We start from the raw sequence: 19,668 nt of genomic DNA, 5'->3' as shown, positions 1-19,668 counted from the left end.
CTAGGAGATCCAGAGGGCATGGGTGGCCAGTACAGCAGTTCCCTAAACTCCCCTTCAATAGGAGAATATCGTCTCTCTGCGTATTACTGTCCTTTCTTAGCAATGGGGTGTAAAACATGTCATTTCGCTTGGAGCTGCATCCTCAAAATCCATTAAAAGCCCCTGCCCCCCCCCCCCCACTCCCGCCAAAAGCCATCCTTCACCTCCCTGCTTGATTATAAAATGTTCCTTTAAATACACCATATTGATCTGCAATGTCAGTCTGGATACCAGCATTCAAATCAGAGCCTTGAACTATTTTAAACACTTAGTAAATAAACAAACCTCCTCTGTGCATCTAATTCCATGCAACTTGCATCCGTTTGTAGAGACTGGGCAATCAGGCAGCACCCCCCCTCACTGCAAGGGCTTTCTCAAAAGATTTCTTTGCTAGCAAACGTTTATAAATGCTATAGAGACACACGGGCAGGTGTCTGTAACACCCTACCAAGGCTCGAGTTTTAGGAATTTGAGCTACTGTGAGAATTCAGTTCTACCCTCATTCCTTCCCTTCTCTCTTCCCAACCGCCCCCCTCCAGCCATTATCAAAATACAGTCAGGTTCTTTATTCAAGTGGGGGGAAAGACTGAGAAAAGAGGAATAAGGATGAAAGAAGAAAAGCAATGGGGCATAGTTCCTTTTCCAAAAAATAATAAAATTAAAAGTGTACTCACTGTATCCTCAAAGACTATCCAGCTGGAAATCCGAGTGATTATGAAAAACCAGGGTGGGGGAGGGGTTAGAAAACTATTTCATTTCAGCAACCAAAACAGAATTAAAAACAAGAAAGGAAATTAAAAAAAAAAAAAAAGGATATCCAATTGCAATTTCCCAGCAATTTCAGTCCATACAGGTGCCAATCCAGCCCAACACTGCTGAACTCTCCCCTTCTGGCAATTTGCTTTCTTCTTCTCTGTCCTTATTTTCTCGGTGGCTTTCAACTTTTCTGCTTAAAATTTCTGTAGTAGTAATGTTGATGGTTGTCTCCACTGAAGAGTAGTGGTTTAAAATAACAGGAAAAAACCAAAAATCCTTGAGAAGGATGAATAGTCCTTTTCCTTTCTGAAACTTTTCATTCCACTGTGGATCATTTGCTTAATTTCCTTTTTCTGAGGTTTTCTGCCTCTTTGGCTCCACTGCTCCCCATTGCTCTCTATTTGTTTTTTCTCTGGAGAGCAGAAATAACTGTATTTCCTTTTAAGCAATCCTCCATCTGCATTCTTTTAATGTAATCTTGTTGTGACACTTAGGATCCAGGTCTTGCCAGACAATTTTCTTTTTGCTCCTTCTTTGCTGCACTATCAATTATCCAATCCATGTGTCTCCACATTAGAATGGGGAATCCCATTCTTATTTTCCTCTATACCCCCACACTCCTTTAGAAAAGAATCTCCTCTTGCATTTAAATTTTTATTCCTGCCTGTCAAAACAATAAACTTTTAGTCTCTCTCCCCCCTCTCCAAAGATCTGATTAGATTTCCAATCACAACCCAGTGCGCAATTGGATTTTTGATTTCGGCAAGAAGCCAGCAATCCACAGCATCAGCACCCTCTCCTTGTTTCAAACTCCACGTTATATCCTTTTGCCTTCCCTCCAACTCCTCTGCATTTTCATAATTTCACATTAAATGAAATGAAGGAGGGAGGGAGTAGAGAAAAATTCAAGGTTCCCACCAGCTGTCAAGGATAAATCCATCACCTCGTTATTTTTTAAACACTTGGGATGGGTATTTTTAACGCCCACTCTCGCCTTTCCCCCCCCACTTTTCAAAATCCTTCAGACGTTAGAACTCCCCCGATGGGGCACAAAGAAACCCGAGAAGATGTGATTTGTCCTTTTAGCTGTAAATTTCAGAAGCATACTTTGCTTTTCATTTTAGCTTCCTCTCCATCTTTTGTCCAGCAGCTCTATGAATCCAGAAGCAGTGAGACGGATAAACTTCTATTTCTTTGAGGAGAGAGAAGGAAAGAGAGAGAGGAAAAAGGATAAAAGCTCTCCCGTCTCTGCCTCCCTTTTCCTCCCTTTCTGTGTTTCAATGCAGGTCTGATCTCATTTCCAAGCTGAGCCTGGTGTATTTCAAATGTTCAAGTTGGATTTCCCTTCTGCACGGCAGTGAGTTAGTCTCCCATCTTCTTCCACATGCCAGTTATCTTCCCCCTTTTCTTCCTTCCTTCCTTCCTGCCTCCCTCCCTTCCAAGATGACACAGTCCCAGGAGCGCAGCCGCTTCTTTCAGCTTTTAGTTTCATCCCTGACATGCATAGCCCTTTGCACAGCCGAAACGCTTCCCTCCTCCTATGAGCTGCAGCTTGAATTCTCCCCGTGTGAGCATGTAGGGACGCATGTATGTGTATATCCAGCTCCTGACAGCTGCTGCCGTTGCTGGGAGTAGCTCCGCTTTTCAGTCGCTCTGGCTTTCTCTTACTCCCCACCTTTCAGGGGCACCCTAGGATTTGCAAATGTCCCAGGGCTGGTCGCTCTGGCTACACTCCTCCTTCTCCCCTTCCGTTCTCTCCCCTCTTCCTCTGTTGCGGTTGGTTTCTTCTCTTTTTTTTTTTTTCTTTTTTTTTTTTTTTTTTTTTTTAATTTCTTTCCCCCCTCTGTCCCCTTCTCTCCCCCCCTTCCCTTTTTCTTTGCTTGTGATCAGTAAAATACAATTACCCAATTACCTCCCATCATCTTAGCACTGATTGGTCAATTGCATTAACACTTGATGTCAGGGAAAGGGGCCGGGAGCTGCTCCGACGTGGCATTGCTGCCACCTGCTTGACAGACTGGGAACAAACTCAGGGTTACCTTAAGAAATCTCCGAGTCAGAAAGCAGTAATTGAAAAACAAGGGATCATCTTAAGGAAAGGAATGTCAAAACTCATTTTCTTAAAAGCCTGCCTGATTCTGACAGCTCAACCAATATTCTCAGGTTCCAGCCTAGCCGATGAGGCAGAGTAAATGACAGCAAGATGAAATGAGGTATAAAGTTGTCTTTGCAAAAGAAGTACAGGGCAACCAGAATTCACAGGTACCAGCTCTGGCCACCGATGTAGAGGCACAATTGTAATATGAAACAAGGTATAAAGTTATCTTTGCAAAAACTGTAATAATGAAAATAATTTGCATTGAAAGACAATCTGATTTCTAATTACAGAAATCAATGTTTGTTTAAAACTTGTTTGCACATAAAAATTACCTAAAATTCCATTTTGGCAGCTGTTCAAGGGCAAAAGCCCTTTGAACAGCCTCAAGGTTTCAATGAGTTGAAGTCCTACCTTCAGTAAGCTGTGACAGCAATGCAGCAATGCAACATCTGGGCTCGCCTATCAAATCTGCCACAGTTTGATTACAATGACTTCAGACATGCATTTTGGAGTTTTCTGAACTGGCTCTCTAATTTGAGTTACTGAAATACTGACATGTTTTTTGTGCTCTTACCTGCTTACCCAGGTATGTTAGATGTACTTATCTATATCACCTAAAGTGCTCAGAATTGGGCTTATGTCTTGTTTCTCTCAGGGATCTAACTTAAATGGAAATTTTACAGAAAACTTTGTATGTGTAAGGTCAGATACAATACTCACTTCATGGAAACAGAAAATGGGTGATGTATGTGCTGGCACTTGTCTCTCCTCAAATCAGAAAGATATTATTTATAGATCCAACTCCTCCATACAACCCAAATAAAAAAAAAAAAAGGCAGGTGCTTTAATGGTAATTATAACAAACTTCAAATTATAAGCAGTAACTGAGTTATTCCATGCACATTGTAATATAACTAGCTCTTTGCTCAGTCCTCCCTCAAATAGTAAAGTTATGTTTGGTAGCCTTACTCAGGCTTCAGCTTTTGTGTGAAATTGACATATGTGAATATAAAATAAAGTGTAAGTTCTATGTCATATTAGAAGTTTTTCCAGAATTATAAAATCCATAAGCTAGCTGAATTCAGTCAAGTAACACTTACTGAATCATTAACATTGACTTTCAGATTTATTCTACTGACTCAACAAGCTTTCTGGTGAGAAGGTCCTACTAGATATAAGTTAAGCAACTGGAACTGGGCGCATTTATCATCTGATCTTACTATCCCTGAAATCAGTGGCAAACACAAATTATCTGCAATGGGTGAAAGGCTGCATGTGTAGCAATAATAAATAACCAAACCTAGCAGTCTTTCCAATATGCTGAAAAAGTCTCTGGGTTTTTTTGAGGAAGGTTGCAAGTGTGGTAGGACATGAAGTAACAAGTTACTTGCTGACAAGTAACAATCTTTTTCTCAGTTGGTGAGCTTATTTTGTTCCTCTCTGATTCACTGATGCTGGTGGTGTATTTTGGGTCTACAAACATCTTATAAGAGTCTTTTTCTTTCAACTACTCAAAATCCAAAAAACCACAAGGTTGCTCCTTTTCCCAGAAGGATAAAAACATCACAGTCTAATATGTTTCCTCCACTGTTTTTTCAAGAAGTTCCTGAAAAAATTCTTGCTACTATTAAAGAATCTGTGAGTGAAAGCAAAGGTTTCTATAACTGAATTAAACAAATATACAGGTGTCAGGTGCAGAAGATACACAATTTTGAGCATCCAATAAGAATCTAACTCTGCTGTTGCTACTGTATCTCTGTTGATTCAAAGTGATACTTATGATAGAAATATGTGCATTTTCAAATGACATCAAAACACACATTTACAACAGATAACTGCCTAAATATATTACATATCTTTCTATATAAAAGGATTATATATTTGCTGGCATATGTGTGGCTAAACAAAAAAATGTATCAAACTGCAACATGCTCTAGGCTATGATATGATCTCAAAGTTTTGTTATCTTTAATACATCGATTAGGCTTTATCACCCAATAAACACAGAAGATAGTGTGATTATTTTCTTAGAACATAACTTTAAAGCAATCTAGTTTGCAATATTTACAGGATAACATTCCATGCTACATGAAAAAGTAAATATCTTTATACAAAAAAAAAAAAAAATTGCATTTATCTGTTTAGAAGCATATATTTTACACACATATGAAACCTATTTAAAATAAATATTTTGGTACTATCACAATAACTCATTTCTTAATCAAATGTTGAAACGCTATCATTAACTCTGGAGAGAACTGTTACGTTTTTCCTCCAGCACATTATATATTGTTGCCTTGAAACACTGCTGTTTGTATATTGCCATCAATCTTGCCCAGTGCTGAGTATGGAAGGATAACAAAATTCAAATGTATGTACTGGCAAATATTCACATCATAAACATGAAGAACACACTGTTATAAAGATTGCTATATAGATTGCTTTCCTTTCCAGCAGACAAGGCCAGGTACAGAATTCTGTGTATGACTAACACTGTAAGAGACTAGTGGAAATGACCAAACATTCACAATATTCAGTCATTTGGTGGAAGAGAAATGTGGCTAAAGACTAAGAGAAAAGGATTCTGACCCTAAACAAAGGAGTAGAGAAACATTGTAATTGAATAAACAGAACCAAATTTTGAGGAAAAAATCACTAAAACAGATTGCTTTACTTAGACAAAGTGAAAAACAATTGCAACACTTTCCTAAGTCAGTTGACAGTCCCACACTCCTTTTAAATAAAAACTAGGAAATCATAAAGAAAATAAAATGTTATTCTTTCTATTTTATTTAGTATTGCTGACAAGAACATGTTTGCATATGGACAGAGTACTTGAATTATTAGAGCTTTCTACTTTCAAAAGGGAATAAAATTTGCTGGCAAACATACTTTTGACTGCACAGATCTAGGCTCAAGTTTATTAATTCATTCATTAATTCAATGGATCTCCTAAAACTCTCAGACTGTATAAAATACATTATATATAATCTAAAAGAAATAACATAAATATTCTATTGTGATTGGAGCGCACAGTATATAATTTCCTGTTTATGTGATTTCACTGATTATTGTTCAATTTTTTTAATACAAAAAGCAATAAAATCAGGTGCATGCCATCAAAATTATCAATTGAATGATACTATCTCATTTATTGATTTTCATGGGCTTTTTTTTCCTGATGTTTACAGTTCTAATGAGATTTTTTTTTTTGCAAGTAATTTCTACTGGGTCACAGCAGCTTGGAAGAAGTAAAAGAAAAGCTATCTTCCTTCCAGGAAAATCTGGATAAAACCACAGCACATGATTTTGGCACAGGGATGTGTACCTGACTGTTCTATAAACTAACCTCTTCATAATATCATAATAACAACTGTTTCTAATAAAGATGGAATTGAATGGTGGGGGTTCTTGTTTACATTTGGAGGGAACCACATTCTCAAAACTTCTGTACGCCTATTGCGTGTTCCTTGTGCAGTTGGGTAAATAGGACAAATTTAGAATTGTTGTACATTTGTACAAATTTTCATCTTCCATGCTAACCATCCATGACTGAAAACAGCCTGCTGTTTGAAGAGAATTTATAGAATTTCTTCTTATGGAACTGAGTCACTTATTGTCAAATTTTCTGTTATGCAGAGACAAGACCAGTTCCCCAAGCTGATCAAGAGTCCTAATGGCATCCTGAGCTGCACCAGGCAAAGCATTGCCAATAGGTGGAGAGGGGTGATTCTTCCCCTCTGCTCAGCCCCAGAAAGGTCACACCTGGAGTGCTGTGCCCGGATCTGAGCTGCTCACTACAAGAGAGACATGGACAGAATGGAGAGAGTCCAACAAGGCAGTATAAGGACAACATATTGGAGCATTTTTCCTATGGGCAAAGGTTGGAAGAACTGAGACTGTTTAGACTGGAGAAGAGGAGGCTTGGTGGAATCTTATTAATGCCTCCATGTGCATGGAGGAAGGGTGCAAAGGGGATGGAGCCAGTGACGCCCAGGGACAGAACCAGAGGCAGTGGGCACACACTGAAACATCAGCGGCTCCCTTTGAATATCATGAAACATTTTTTACTATGACAGTAAGAGCACTGGCACAGGTTGCCCAGGGAGGTTGTGGAGCCTTCCCCCCTCGGTAATATTCAGAAGCCATCTGGACATGGCACCAGGCAATTTGCTCCAGATGAATCTGCTTGAGCAGTGGGCTCTGTGACCTTAGAAGGTCCCTTCCACCCTCCAGTATTCTATGATTCTGCAATTTAACAGTCCATAGAAGTATTTACATAAAAGAAAAATAAGAAATCTCATATTTAATTGGTGAAAATATTTTTTCTCAAGTGCTCTTAGTTTCTCATTTACTGTGGGCTTATCAGAGTTATGTGCTTAGCATTCAACTCTGCACTAGCAGAGGGTCTCCTTTGTTTTCTAAAATCAATTATGCTTGGAGGAAAAAAATAGGAGAAAGAAAAAAGGTAAACGTTTCCTAATTCATCTCTTGCAATCATGTTGCAATTCTGACTGGGACATATAAATTTCAAGTGTTTTCACCATATAGCTGTTCTGAGAATAGTACCCAAATCCTGTGATTTTCTTATGCTATTAATTTCAGGCTTAGGATTTGGATTGAGAAGAATTCTCTCCTTTCTAGGACTGAGCACCATTGACATTAAGCTGTCATGAATTCATTCCATAGGGAGGAATTACTTTGATTTCAATGGACCATCTCCAGATTAATGCAGGTGTAAATGAGAATAGAGCATTCTTTATTTTATATCCATGGCCCATTTAATATGTACTTGGTTTTCTAAATCACACAATTATATAATCATTGAGATTGGAAAATGTTAGTAGAGTAAAAAAGAGGGAGAGTTTCTTTAAAATTAAATTTTTGAGAATTAAAATTTAAGAATATAGACCACTAGATTTGGGCAGGAATAATCCATCTGTTTGAAAATAATATCTTTATAGTGTGACAGCCTTTTTTTCCCTCAGTGAATATTAAATAGCAAAAATATGATACTTTGACACAGAGATGAATGCATCAGACATCCTAATTTCTTCTCCTGTGGAGTTATTGTGACTGGAAAATACAATTTCCACATATTGAGAGACAACCTAGCAGCCACATTTTCCTATCTTGTCCTTATGTTTAGCATTTATTTAAAGTGAAATTCTGACACAGGGAAAAGATTTACAATTTAACTTCTGAGCCAAAGAAAAGGTAACATCCAAGATCTCTAAATTTTCATCACAACAAGCAGGATGGTTTGCTTTAACCATGCAAAGAAAGTTACAGCTTTCAATAAACTGGGGAGGAAAATAACTGTTGCATAGAGAGGGCAAATTGTCAAAATGGAGAAAATATGAAAATTTTGTGCCATAAATAACATTTCCAAAGCAGATAACTTTAATATTCAAGATCTCTTTTCAGGTACATATAAAATAAATTACTTCAGCTAAGTATCTTCAGCATCTTCTATTCCTATGTTCAACATTGGGGAATCATCTGTACATGAGAAAATATTTTCACTTCATCTTCATTTGTCAATATGAAAAAAACCCTGTACTTTCAGAGCAACTTTTTTTTCTACTCCCTTTTCCTTTTATTTTTTTTTTTCCCTTAAAGTAGTAATGGCACATCCTTGGCCACCAGTAAACAACATAAGCGTTTTTTCCCAGATTTTTCTAAATTCAAATGCATTGAAAGACTATAATGCATATTATATAAGGACCTGATTTCTTACCGTTGGTGATTGTAGGACTGCTGCTAGTGATGTGGGCATCAAAAGTGTTATAGCCAGGACTCACTGGAATTGTATTTCCAGAGTCTTTGCATGATATCAAGATGGGCTGTTTGATTCTCTCCACACCTGCCTCTCTACCTGTAAAATGGAAATAATACTTACTGCATGTGTTAAACAGGAGGGACTCACCTTTATTTAGGGAGCGTAAAGTCTTCCACTAGTGTGCGTGTATGACCTGACCCCATAATCACCACGTGATGTGCACTACAGCAGCCAAGGCAGATTGGAAAATATAAGGTAGCAATTGGGTAAAAAAGCCATCCCTCTAAATAATTATCATTCTTTCCTGTACCCTAGCAGTCAACACCTGATATCAAATAATTTAAGATGCCTGAGTGTGTTATAGTGTAAATGTACATTTATGTTGACATAAACTAGAAGGATGAGAAGTCAGAGAACAATTTAGGACCTAGAAATGAACAAAGGCAAGAAGCACTGTATTTATACTCACCAATGTTCTGAACTATGGTATAGGTTACTTGAAAAATTACTCTTCAACTTTAATACCTCTGGATTTTTTCATCAGGTGCTCAGCTCTCCCTTCTATCTCCACAAACACATTAAAACTCTACATCATTTAAAGAGCATATGAAATACCTAATCATCTTTCAGTATGATCTTAGAGAGATGGATGAAACACTACAAGACAATGCTGAGCCTCTTGAAACTCTTTTGGAATTTACTGGGTTACTGCCACTCTAGAGCAGACCAATAGCCTGCCTAGTCTGCTGTATTGTCATTTCTAAAAAGAAGACAAAATTGTTCCATAACTTTCACTTCATAAAGCACTATAAGCAGAAGAATAGCCAAGACCAATATTCATTGGATTTGCACTTAAGCCCTGGAAATGTTACAAGCGGAAAAGATACTTCTAAATTTTGGAGACAATGAGTGGAAACAGGTTTAATACAAATAAACTTCTTTGTCCCCATCAGGGCAGGATCCTTTGAAAAGGTCTTAAAAAATCTGTGGTTAAGAAATTTTCTCATTCTTTATTTACCCCACATTAGACACCCTAATAAGACGAAATGCTGTCAGTCACAAGTGGTGAATGTGATGGCAAGAATAATGATTATTTAAATATTTATTTTCTTACAAAATATTTTAAATATTCAAATTATTATTTTATTTTTATTGTATTAATAAACAATATTTTCTTCTCATTTATTTTTTATTCAGTGATAATTTAGGCTAAGTTTTCCTACAAATTCTCTGAACTTCATTCCCAGGGGGAATGGTACTAGATATTAAATCAATACTAAGTATTAAATCAATACTCACCTTACTGAATCACATCTGATCTTCAAGGTCTTGGGAAGAGTTTCTTGTTAAAGGGATTACTTCCAGTGATGAACGGGATAAAACACCTGTAAGGGATGTAACATTGTTTTAAGAAACTGCACATCATGATTATTATAAATTGTTTGAGTGTGGGGAAAAAAGCAAAGGAACCACAAGATGTGATGCACAGAAATCTGGATTTGTTCCAGAGTTATACTAAATGCTTTTTTGTTTTTCAGACCTTCTATTTCTCTCTCCTTGCACTTTTCTCCTAGCTTAGATTGAGGCTGCATTTCCTTTAAATTGTATTTGCTTTACAATCCTTTGTGCATGTCAGTGGAACTATAAAATATAAAAAAATTCTGTAAGAGATAAGGAGCACTACTGGCTCCAAAAATCACAGTACTGATAGTCTTTGAACAATAAGAAGGTCTAATATTAAGAAAATTAGAATAAGAGGCTAAAGAAAAATTCTCCAAAGTTCTTCAAAACTTAATGGAAAACACATTTTGTAAAAATCAGGAGGTCAAAGGAAATGACCTTTCACTTAAAATGTTTCATGGGGGCCTTATTTTCAGAGGCAGCACAGCAATATTTGCTAAATCCAGCTCCAGTTAAAATGTGTTCTCCAAAGATGAGCCAACTACAATGAGTCATCACTTTTGGAAAACACATTTAGTAACTCCATCCATGAAGGCATAGAATTGGAAGCAGGAATTAACCATCTATAACACTAAAGCACATACAGTACATTTTACTAGCATTTCTTTTCTGGAAGAGAAATTTAGAAGAAAATATTAGGTTCAAAGAAAAATTGTAATACAATCTCTCAAAAAATTAAGGTTCAAAAGTGGTTTTAATTTCATATTCAAATCTGCCCCAAGAAATATGATAATTAAACACAAATCAGTTTGTTTTTTTATTTAATACTCCTTCCCTCAGGTGTTTTAGGAAAATAAATACAAACAAAAAAGAAATCTATCTCTTGTTATTTATTGATATGAAAACAAACAATAAATATGTGGTTTCAAAGTGATGATTTTACAGAATTGTGGTCCCTTAGCATTTTTTTAAGAATTCACATGGCTATTGAAAATCACAGAATTGTATGTAAATTGCTGTTTCTTTTCCTGCATGACTAGTACAGATAGAAGAATCAAAAATTGGTTTGTGTCTGCCTTTTTTTTGAGATACATAACCTATGTACATAGATGTTTATCATGAAAAATGGAAATGTCTAAATGCTTTCATGTTTGAATGTAATTGACATGGAGGTTTTATAGTTCGAAAGACTTAAGGAATAGCTATTTATTTAAAAGAATATTCCAAAATGTGTGACAAATAATTGACAAAATTTATATATATATTTGAAAATAAACTATATTTTAGATACTAGAAAGTATATATTTTTAGAGAGATCGATGCAGATTGGTCCTTGAACTCAATAGTTTAGGATTTTTTGCTTGTTTGTAGGCAGAGCAGCATTGGCATTGTTCCTATTAAATTAATGTGTTTAAGATCAGAAATTCTTAAATTATTATTACTCACACAAGAATTTGCACTTGCTGAAATTCTTCAATTTAAAATTTTCTGAGGAACATCAGAACATCACAAAACCTGACTTTATTCTGCAAACAAAATCTCTAAAAGATATTCTAAAAGGTGCTCAAATGTGTGAATTTGGAAAATTCTGTGATTTACAGATTTTGTCTAAGTGCATTGATCAGCTACCTCCATATGTTTTCAATTTTAGAAGCCTTCCAGAAAAGAATACTAATTATTTGTTTCCTAATATAACAGAAATTAATACATGCTAAATGTTTAAGGTCTATGTGTAACCTTGCAGGTAGTCAGCACCATCCAGGTCAGTTTAATCATACTGATATTGCTAACTGTCTCATTTTTTGCAAGACTTAATTTCTATTCCTTATTTCTTTTCAGCAGAAGAAAACGAGCAGCTTGTCACTATGGTATTAGGTGGGAGGCAGTGCATGGCAAGATATGAGTCAGTCATTAAGCCTGCTGGTCAGTTAAAAAAACCGTATAAACTCAAAACAAACTGCAGCTTGTCATAATTACTGGGGCAATGCTGTGCAGAGAGAATATGCATTAGGCAATTTATTCATGGATGGGAATTTATTTCCAGAATATGCTAATACTAACACGGGATACATTTGAGATACCTCTTCTGTACTTTGCTGCAAAAAACTTCAAATACCTGGATTTTATATATTCCCACTTTAGCAAACTGATTGATGTTTTTTCTCTGGGCTAGTTCTGTATTATACCAATGCCCATCCTTGGGATTTTATTCTCTAAGATATTTAAGTGGGATATTTATAGGGAAACCATGCTGATGAAGACCTTATATGATAAGCTCTAGAATGACAAGAATTTCTGCTTTGGTTAAATGAGAGCAAGTATATAAATATACCTCAGCCCTTTGTCACAAAACTGTGTGGGAGAGGCACATTAGGCGAGGTGCTAGAAGTGAGGGAAGCTCTAACTACTTGCAGCTATGACACATTATTATTCATTGCATGGCATGTCACTCAGACTGTCATAATGCACAGAAGAGAGCATGCACGTTATCAGTGCAGAACAGCACTGTGGGGCTGCAGAAGCACAGGTCATTTGGGGAAAATACCTCTGTAACAATCCAGGCACAAGTTTGCTGTTCTTTGTGAAATGGATCTGGCAACACAAGCAAGGGGATCATCAGCTGGTTACTATCAACAAAATTCATCCATTACAAATGGAGACATATCTAAAAGGACTTCCTGACATGGTCAGAATTCTCTATGCAAATAAATATTTATAAATAAATAGCCAATAAATATTTTCCAACAAGATATATCAGTCTTGGAGAAAGTGATCTGAACAAAGAACAGGTCCATATGCTCGAGAAGTTGCATGGGACCAAAGTCAGTACAGTGCTTTGCGCTGTGGAAAAAAGGTTAAGAAGAGAAGGTAGAATCTGCAGGGTCCGAGAGAGCACAAATACAAAACCTAAAATCAGCCAGGAAGAATGAAAATAAATAAATCAGCAAAGGAAATCAGATATAGGCATCAGGTTCAAACACACGCAAACAAAACAAATGAGTCAATTAGACAAAGAAGGCAGTCTGAATTTCTTGAATATGAAATTATCAATTTATAGATATAAAAAAAATCAAACTTAGTTTTCATGTATTTGAAAATTAGCTTTTATGAACAAAAATCTATGTTTTTTTCTGACAAAAATTTGCTTTCTTAAGTATTTGCAAACAATGAAATCACAATGCGCAAGTTCATTTTTCAGGCCCATCTTTAAAATGATTACAATATTAAAATGATTGCAATAACTTCTTCAATTTTTCTGCTTCTTTCTGTTATCTTTTCCCATACACAGTAAAAGCCTCTGTTTGGGAATTTTGGTTTTGGTTGACTTTAAAGTCAGGCTTTAGCAGAAATTCAGAGAATCCTCAAACAGACTTACCAGGTCAGAAAACATTACTGCAGTGTATCGTAACTAACCCTGCGTGAGACTTTCAGGCAGTTGGTATCAGCACTTCCAAACATCGTCTATACTTCACTCATTATATTTATTTTAGGATGCACTTGATAATATGATAAAATCATATGGTAATTTTCTTTGTTAGATGATGAGTTTGAGCAGTAATGACTGAGGTGAAGCACATTTCCAAGGAAACTATGAGGAACTAATTATCATGCTCCTCTATCAAGAATATCAATTTGTTAGTAACATTTTAGTATTTATCTATCTATGAAACCCTGTGAACTTATTACCTTTCAATTAACAAAACACCCACACTTTAAGTTGTACTGATGCAGGTCTTTTCATGGCAGTGTGTCTACAATCCATGTATAGGAATCATCTCACAGACCCACAAAGCATCTGGTAAGTGTTCTGCAATAGTTATCACACAGAACTTGCGCATCAACAGCAAGAATTGGGATTTGTGTTCAATTTCATTCAAAATTTTAGTAGGTAAAAGACAATACTGTCACCATCATGTCACCATAATTTTTTATCATTCTTCAAAAGACATTGATGACAAAGGACCTGAAGAAAATTTTCTAACTTGCTCAGGAGTTCAATGGTCTAAGCAGTACAAAGTATGCTCCTCATTGTGTGACCATTTCCTAACTCACTAAACAATTTTAGAACAGCAAGCAATTTAGAACAACATGGCTGAGGACAAAGGTGATATGGGAAGGTCAGGATGAATATAAAAAGGAAAACTAGAAAGGATTTATATGTTCATATCTTAATTAAAAAGTCAATTTCTTTCAATAAGCATTGCACCATGTATAATTAATTTTTCATAAGATTCAGAATTGTTATCTGACAACTTTTACCAAACTTTTTATAAAAACTACCTCACCTTTACACTTTTTATTGAACAACCAGAGAAGTTAAAGACAAAGAAGAGAGGAAATATTCTGTTGCAGAATGTGATACTCTTCCTTGAACATTCTTGGTTTGGGTTTTGTTGGTGTTCTCCTTTGGTTTGTTTTGTCATGTTTTTGGCTTTTTTTCCCATTAATATTTACAAGGGACAAATTAAATTACAGTCACTACTTTGGAAAGGAAGGGGTCATCCAGTCCAGTGTTCTGCTTAAAATATATCTGATTAGAACAAGTATCTCAAGGCACATCCAGCAGAGACATAGAACACCTACAAGAGCCCACAATGTCTCTGGCCTATCTTACCTGTTTTTTAACCACCCCAGAGTTTTAGGGGGTTTCCCCCTATTATTAATATGAAAACTGGGAGCTACAGTGAGAAGGAATTGCTTAGGAATGTTGTCTATACTGTCCTGGGAACTGAATTCACCATTGCAATGATATTAATCATTGTCTATTGAATAGGAAGCTACTGCAGGGTCTCAGAGGAATAAATAGCACCCACTCTGCTAATCTAGGCACTAGAAATATTTCACACAAAGTCTTATATTTTTAAATTTAGAATGAAAATATTGAAAAGGCAACCTTAAAACCAGAACAGTGGGATTAAGATATTAAGAATGATGAGACAACACCTGTATCTCCAGTACCTCAACAAGTTTATTAGCTAAAGAAGTGATGATCTTTATGCAAAATTGTCCACAGGGCATTGTGGGTCATCTGGTTTTATTCTCTGAGTTTTATTGATATCCTGCTTTTCCTTGTGGTACTCTGGTGTCCTGGATTTATTCACTATTGAAAATAAAGTTAAAATGAATTATCCAACACAAAAATGTTCATCTCAAGTCCCAGTCTTTCAAATAAATGAAGTATAACTAATATAGATAACTTTTACCCAAATGTGTCAGAAGTAGCTGTATTTTCCATTTCAAATTACACTGGATCATTCCAGATGAAACTGGCCTACTTCAGTCAACATAAATTTATACTGTTATTAGATATGGCATATATTTTTGAATTTTTAGAAGCCAGACTAAAAAGACATTTCATGAAAATGTGCTAAGTTTGAAAATCTTGATGAAAAGTATATAAAGGTTTTTCTAATACACTGATATGTAAGTCTAAGCAAAAATTTAATCAAAATAAAATAATATAAAATACAATATTTAGTAATATGTAATTTTAGGATATGATTATGATAAGAAAGAGAATTACTGAGATTATAAAAAGATCCTGCTTTTGAATGATACCTGAAAAAATTGTGAATGCATAAGACAGTTTGTGGTCAAACATAGTGGATGTCCATTGAAATGGGAGGCCAAATGTGCACCAAGGATTTATTCTCAGATATTTCTAATGATTACTAGCCAGTTCCTACTGGACCTGCTCAAGCAATGTATACACATATACTTTGTCAGAATTACCTTCATAAGAAAAACTGAATTGCAGGGCCAGAGGCTGGACTTCAGTGACCCCTGTGGGTCCTTTCCAACTCAGAATATTCTATGATTCTAAATATTTTTTCGCCTTTATAAAATGACTGTCAGCTAGTCTTGTTTTATAACACATAAGTATGTGTGTATACATACACTTATTTCATCTGCCCCATATAAGCAGAGTAAAAATAATTTTGTGTGCAAATATAGCTGTAAATAGTAACCTAGAGAAAATAACTTGGACATACTGACAAAATTTAACAGGTATCATATGAGGATAGTGAAGTCTAAATTATCAGAAGACATGAAAAATCAACCGGGGATCAGCATATATGTTGAGTTTTTCCTGACAACTGTCATTCTTATGCCAAAGTTCAGACAAGCAATGGAGATGTCTCACTCTGACAGTCTTCCTCTGCTGCCTGCCAGCGCTATCAAAGCATCAAGGCCTCTGAAACAAAACTAACTGATAAAAAATACTAGAGCAAAAGGAGACCAAATTTTTTCCTTATTATCTCATTACCTGTCCACAAGAACTGTGTATTGTTAAGGAGGTTTATGTAACACAGTTTCACCAAGGAACTTCCTGTGTACAGATTTTGATAAAGGCGGGACTGACGCAGCAGAATGCACTTCTGGCTGTGGGTACCTTTCTTCCATGTATATAGGACGTGACACCAGACTTCTGAAAGACTGGGAGATTGCAGAGAGATGTTTTGACCTATGCCTACTGTGTTGCATATGAATTATACTAAATAGGTCATTTAAGGAGTTAGGATGTGTTGTCAGCAACTCTTAAAATCTCTGTTAGTAATAATTAAAGGAAATAATATGAAGTCTTAAAAAAAGGGCAAGAGTGATTTCTATTTTTTATTCCCCAAAAATAAAAATTATAACTGTAAAAGATAGTCCTGTATCTCCTCCAGAACACAGCTGATAGGAGAAAATAAGCAAGACTAACTAGCACACTTATTATTATAAATCATTCTTGGCACCTGTATGAGTTAAAGCAAAAATGTAGTTTAATTTACAGCAACAGAAGAAAACTGGAGGAGTGGGGGGATAAAATTGCTAGCTTTAAGAACAACTTTCTTCAAAATGCACAGTAACATGATTGTGATTCTACTTCCAAAATGTTCAAATCATCAAACAGAAATAAACGAACTTGTACGTTCCTCATTTCAGGTAAATTCAGCAATACATGAGTCAACTCTTGATTTTCTCCTTGCTTTCAATAACCACTCTAATAATACTCAAATCTGTTGCCATGTAATTTCCCTTCACAGGAAAAAGTGGTTGCACGCAGACTTTTTTCCAAACATTTGTATTTGTATGACCTTAAATTAAAAAGCACATATTTTATGCCTGCATTTTCCAGACTTATTTTAAATACTGATACATGCAAATCAATTCAACCTTGAATAATTCTCAAGCTACTAGAAAAGTACAAGACAAAACAAAAAAATTCTAACATCACTTGAATTTGCCACAAATAGCCACCTTGCCACTAGAATTGGAGTAAAATCTTTGATTTTCACACATCTACTTGCTGGACTTGCCATGCTTTAGATGTCTGTAAGAAGTAAGTACCAGGGGGAAAAGTCATTTAATTTCCCTTAGCAAAAATTTCAGTATATTTAGCCCAGAGTGATTTTGTGATATTCTTGCACTTACTTTTCATGGACTGGCTCCCACATAACCATAAACAGTTTGTTTGCATCTTGAAAGTCACTGTCATAATTTTAAGCCACCAGTTAAATTAATTTATTATAGTTTCTATTTGAGGAAAACAACTAATTTCTGTAATCTATGGGAAAATCACTGCTGTTTTGTATTCTGAAGGTCTGAAGAAGAGGCTATAAATAGCAGAAATATATTATGAATATTTTCAAGTGAGAGCAGTAGTACAAACCAGTCTATTTGCCATTTCAAAACTAAGAACAGGTTTATACTTTGAATGCCAATACAAAAGAAACACTAAAATTTGGAAATAAATTAATTTTATGATGTTTGAATGTAAAAATAATCTTCACCTTGAATCTAGAAGTCATCTATCCCATTTTATATTTAGAAAAGTAGTTCCTTTAAGCAGGTAATATTTTTACTGCTCTACCTTCTCTCACAAGGTAGACTGTCACCCTTTTTGATAAGCACTCTACATTTTTCAGGAAGAATTTAGTAATAGATATTCTACTGCCTTATGGTCCAATATTTCAGTGTGTATATTAGAATGAGATTTCCAATGACGACATGGAAAAAAGTGTCACAGTATAAACCCATATCGTACAGAAACCATATCCGATATTCACCAACATATCCTGCCCACATTCAGCATGGATTGCCCTTGCTTACAACAACTTTTCATGTGCTGAAAAATTTCACTATTCCCCCACTTCCATACCTCATTCTTCTCTTCTTCTCAATGCCACTTGTTTCAGCTCTTTCTGAAATGCCAGTTTCTCTAGACCTTCTTTCTCCTCATTGCCAAGATATGTAATAGCTCCTTTTTGAAGCTGAATTTCAAATTCCATTAAAATCCTCAGAAATCCAAAGCAGAAACACTGCATACAAGATCAAACAATGTGCCTTTTGTTCTGAAATTATTTTTTCAGAATTGGTTTTAATAGAAAGAAAATGAGAGAAAATTTTAATTTATTTTGACACCAGTGTACTTTTTCTTTTTGATTTTGAATTTTAAAGGATTAGCTGGAAGATCATGCACATGCATGCATTCATAATTTTTGTCTTTCAAACTCAAAGGTTAAAATGCAAACTCTTTCAATAACTTCAAAATCCTAATTATTAACCGATACACAATCTGCCCTTAGGAAATAACTTGTCCCTATAACATTATTTTGCCAAGATTGCCATGTACACATTTAAAAACTACTTGTGAAAGTGTCAATCAGTTTATAAGTGTTTTGTCCATATTATCAAGTACTTCTGGGTTGTTTTCTGCATCATATTCTGCATTGCTTTGTGAGATTTAGTGTTAAGTGACTCCCAAATTATTCTATAGCACAGCTATTATTTGCTATTCAGATGGTTCTGTCTGTACTTAACATTATGATTTTTCATCCAGTTTTTCTTTGTTTGGTTTTCATTAATTTTTCCCATTTGAAGCTTCTGTATTAAACACACTATGGTGTCTTAGAAGGATGAAAGACCACATGCCACTTCAATCCCACTTGCTTAAATTCACATCATCTGAACAATCCATTCCAGATACCCATATTTCTAGATATTTGTAATTTAGATCAGCAATTTAGAACACAGAGAAAAAAACCCAATAAATAGTACAGCAAAAAATGAAGATGGAAAAATGTCACGGTGTGTGACTCAGAGTGATGATTTTCAACTGTTCCTTCTACATTAGAAATGAGACAAAGTTGATGCATGACAAGGTACAAACAACCATTGCATGCAGGGATGTCTCTGTCATTCCCACGAAAATGCCTGTGTGGGTTTTATTAGGAGAGAAAAAACTACCCTCTGAAAATATCTTTAAGTGTATTGCTGGGTTTAATAAGGGCATTAGTGCTGAGTACCACCCTACAGTGCTTTTTCAGCACTTACAGGATATGACTTTTAATCTTACATAGTATGAAGACCACATACTCCCTGTAACTGAATTTTAATGAGTAAAATGTCTCTGGAGAGAAAGTGAAAAATAAAAATTCTGTTACTCAACTCATCCCATATCACTGATCATAAAACAACTCAAAAACCTGTGTGTAACATTTAGGCCATACTATCTGAATAGGCATATATGGAAAAATTTTATGTTACACTGACACTTTGATATTTTTGGCAAGGGAGGCCACATCTCTACTTATATATGACTGCG

At 35.5% G+C, this 19,668-nt stretch overlaps 1 protein-coding gene across 10 annotated transcripts in view; it reads right to left on the bottom strand.

Moving 5' to 3' along the window:
• LRRC4C (leucine rich repeat containing 4C) overlaps positions 1-19,668 on the bottom strand; it is a 487,017-nt gene that overhangs the window by 88,333 nt on the left and 379,016 nt on the right. For 6 of the 10 annotated variants that reach the window (XM_064714493.1, XM_064714486.1, XM_064714485.1 and 3 more), the window contains 2 exons: positions 9,975-10,060; positions 8,634-8,771 (listed from right to left, as the gene is read on the bottom strand). The gene's annotated coding sequence lies outside the window, so the exon portion shown is untranslated. Of the gene's footprint in view, positions 1-713; positions 2,600-8,633; positions 8,772-9,974; positions 10,061-12,621; positions 12,669-19,668 lie in introns of those variants that run through there. The other 4 variants (XM_064714492.1, XM_064714494.1, XM_064714497.1 and 1 more) reach the window with 3 other exon arrangements.

The sequence above is a fragment of the Zonotrichia leucophrys genome, chromosome 5 (genome assembly GCF_028769735.1).
Source record: "Zonotrichia leucophrys gambelii isolate GWCS_2022_RI chromosome 5, RI_Zleu_2.0, whole genome shotgun sequence".
Taxonomy (NCBI): domain Eukaryota; kingdom Metazoa; phylum Chordata; class Aves; order Passeriformes; family Passerellidae; genus Zonotrichia; species Zonotrichia leucophrys.
The sequence above is the reverse complement of the archived record's forward strand: the minus strand, read 5'-3'. Positions and strand labels throughout refer to the sequence as shown.